A 4,028-nucleotide genomic window follows, 5' to 3' on the forward strand; every position below is an offset into this window, starting at 1 on the left:
CATTCTTGGCTCATGAAAACATCACCTTGACCTCGTTTTGATGTTCCAAAATTCTTGCCAAGTTGATTTTATATTGTTTTGTGAATCGCATTGAAGCATTTTACATCTTTCACCTTGTGTAAATATATCCATATTTTTTTCAATTTCTTGTGAAATAGATAAGTCATAAAATCCATCTTTGACCCATGAACTTAATTGTCTAGAAACTTCTAACAATAGTCCATTTCTATGTCATGTTCAACAAGTAAGACCCACGTGTCTCAAATTAGTCAACTTTCAAAAATTCATGCCATGGAATCTTAGAATGTTGTCTTGTTGATATATTCGTATGACATTGCCAAAGATATGTGGAACACAAATCAAAATATTTTATTTGAACCGTCTGAAGTTTGAATGGGAAGAGATTTGTTTGTTTATTAATCAATCATATGACTCAACCCTTAAATGACCATTTCATTCAAATAAACGTTCAACGATTGTTTTGTTTACTTTGAATGTGAGTCTTTCTGTTGTCCAAACAGACATTGTTTATGAGGATTAATGAAACATAATGCCATTAAGTTCCATCCTTTAGAAGGACTTTAAAACAAAAATTATGACCTTATAGCTAATGTAGCACGACTTTGCTTCATTTCCCACTTGTAGGTCAATAACCAGACTTAGCTCCCGGAATTTGAGTTCCTAACGAAAGTTAGAACCTCAAGCGGTAATCTAATACCATAGGAGTTTATTTGCTAAGTCATTTCCCTTTAACATAAACTTCAAGGTAGAAATAGAATTTATGAATTCATTTCTTTTGTTCCCGTTTCCTACCCTTTCTAGCAAGTTTTCTTATAGTCCTAAAGATTTTACTCTTTGTTTGATCTTCTTACTTTGTTATGCTTACAAAGATCCCTTTCTTTTATTCACTTTGAATGATAACATCCAATGAGTCTAATTCATTATTGAATCAAAAGAAAATTGGTTGTTAACCATTGGTTATACATGAGCCTTTAACTCAATACTTCATTATTCCAAAACTACCTAGTATTCTGAATATATGAGGTCCAATTGGTCTACCATTCAAATTTTAGTTTGAAAACAACCATGAAGATCACTATAAGAAAATAGCATCCAAGATACGCTCTCATTCTCCTTTTCTTTGAGAATTGCTCTCAAAATTAGTTACCAATCGATCGAGCAAATATCACAGTTCTATTATCCGAACGCAATAAAGTCGAAGACTTACAACTATATGCATTCATATTCTACAAAATGAAATAGCAAAGAAAAAATTTATCATACTTTAATAACTTAATAAAATCATTCATGCAATCGTTAAAGCTATTAAACATTTCATTCATGCAATAAAATAAGTTCCATAATGAATGAAACGAATCCAAGACCCCAAAAGTCTTAAATCCTGAAGCATGCTTTAGCTTGTCTTAAGTCTTTTAAGATTCTAGGTAAGCAATACCAATTGCTAGTAACTTCCAAACTACTAGCTCCTGGTTAATAAATTAATACCATAATTTATTCATTTGCCACAATATGTACTAATATTGCTTGAGTTGCAACCACAATCAACGTTCTCCTTTGGGATGCCTTACCATCTAAGTATACTAAAATAACACCTCGCTTTGGCGGAAACCTATTATCTTAGGTCCTTAGACTTTTGTAAGTGCTTGATTTGGAAGGAAATTATAAACTCAATATTACTTTGGACCTAGTTGTTTCTATGTTGGTTTGATTATTTAGTGAACTAAATCTTAATCAAACATACAAACAACGCATTCATGCATAATATACATATACCAATATATAGAAGCATAAACAATTTCGCGAACTATTATGGCCAAAAACTTGGTCTTGAAGCATCCAATCTTCCCTTCACCTTGTTAGCTTGGCATCGTCTTGAACTCCATTCAAAACGCTAGCTAACTTAAAATTTTAAATATTCTAGAAGAACTTGAACTTAATAATCTAATTATTACATCAATACTTCAATGGTATGCAAACCATATTTAAAACTTTACAATCAAAGATAAAACGGTAAGCATACCGTATTTAACTATCCTAGATTGGCCATACTAGTTACCTTCAATACTTGCAATACATAATAATAATATCTATGCATTCATCCATTCGTGTCCTAAAACGAATGGCCCCAAGTAAATATGCAAGTATTTACATGATTTAATAAAAACTCCTATTCATGTAAACGCGTCCTAAAAGATTATTCAATTCCGAATTATTAATCCTTAGAATTATTTTAATCAAAATTTAATTTAATTAAAATAATGGTGCCCTACGAAAAATAATTAAAATGAATTATTTTGAACAATTTCATTTAAACGGCTCCCACTTAAACCAATATTTAATTTGGACCTTTGATTTTAAATATTTAAACTCACGGCCCGACCCAAGTCAAATAAAAAAATAATAATAAAAAAGTCCACCGTTAGCCCTTCGTAGAAAAATAAGCCTAAAGCCCAAAGATTGAGCCTTGAAATAAAACGAAGAAAAGCCCGCACAATCATGTGCATCGTGGGCTACGCAAATGCCCAGCCAATCGATGCGCAATGACATCGTAGCATCGCACCCACGTGAGGGCGCAAGGCCTAGCGCGTAGGCACGAATGCCCTGCAGCAGCGCATTGCTCGCCCATGCCCGCTGCCTACTTGCCTTCGTTGCTGTGCAGTGCCTCGGCCCAACGCTGCTGGCCTTGTTGTGTGGCGTGCCGCGAGCTTGCCCAAGGGCTTCACCCAGCTATGCGCACACCCACTGCCTTGACGCACAAAGCACACATAGCATACAAGGCCAGCGCCTGTGCTGCCTTCGTGTGCGCGCACCCCTTTTCGTCTCGCACGTGCAGCAACCCTTGCTTCGTGCAAGTGGCTTGCTGTCCGATCATTATTAAACAAAATATTCAATTTCTAATATCCGAAACGAGAATTGCACGAAAAATTGTTTTTCATAATATTAACAAAATTAATCGTTTTAATTACGAAAAATGATGTTTTGAGTGATTTTATTAAATTTCAAACAATCCAATTTGAGAAATTAATAAATCATTGCTAAAACTTATTCAAATTTAACGTACGATGAACATCAACAAAAATTTGAATGATTTTGATAATCAAATCCAAAACTTTAAATCGTTCTAAACATTTAAAAATTAGATTTTTATCAAATTTGGTTTAGGCGATCAATTAAAATTAACGAATCCAATCAAAATTTTAATCCATGAATTTGTTAATCTTCCATTTAAACATGAAATCGTGTTCCCCTTCTCACCTAAATAAATTTTCAGATCTAACCAATTAATTAATTTTCGATCCAAAATTCATTAAAATTGGGCAAAAAAAATATTAGGGATTCATAGTTAATATTCATGGACGAAAAATATTACCATAAGTGCATAATACACCCCAGTAGGGAAAAATTTCAATTAATTCCGAGTTCATTAGGTCGAGCAATTAATTGAAAAGGTTTCCACATTGAACGATTTAATTCATTAATTAACAAAAATGCCCAAAAACTAAAACTTCGGGCCTTTTTTTGAGATTCTGTTCTCATGAGTTGATCTTAAACACCGTTTTCAATCAGATTAGGGTCAGAAAAATCTAATTTCCAAGATTTTACGAATTCCGAATTATTTCTACGACTTATCCAATAATCCCGAAAATATTCGAAAAATTCATGAAAAGAATTCAGAAAAATTCGACAATAATCATAAACATATAAAACATGCCAATGGTTAATTTGAATACATGTTGCTCATGATACCACTGTAGGGGTTTACAGTTAAAAACATAACATGATAGCAGAATAACCCCAAAGTCAGGAAGCATATATAAAGTACAGATCAAGCGTTACTTACGTTTGTAGCGTGTTTTCCCTAGTTCAACGAATCAAGAACACAAACAAGAACTCCAAATGTCGTTCCTTTACCTGGTTCACCGACACGTTCAGATCCGTCTTGAGATTAATGGCTTAGACGTCACTCAGGATATTTTTGCTTTTTTGGAAGAATACATTCATGGAGG

This window comes from Spinacia oleracea, chromosome 4 (genome assembly GCF_020520425.1).
Source record: "Spinacia oleracea cultivar Varoflay chromosome 4, BTI_SOV_V1, whole genome shotgun sequence".
Classification (NCBI taxonomy): Eukaryota; Viridiplantae; Streptophyta; class Magnoliopsida; order Caryophyllales; family Amaranthaceae; genus Spinacia; species Spinacia oleracea.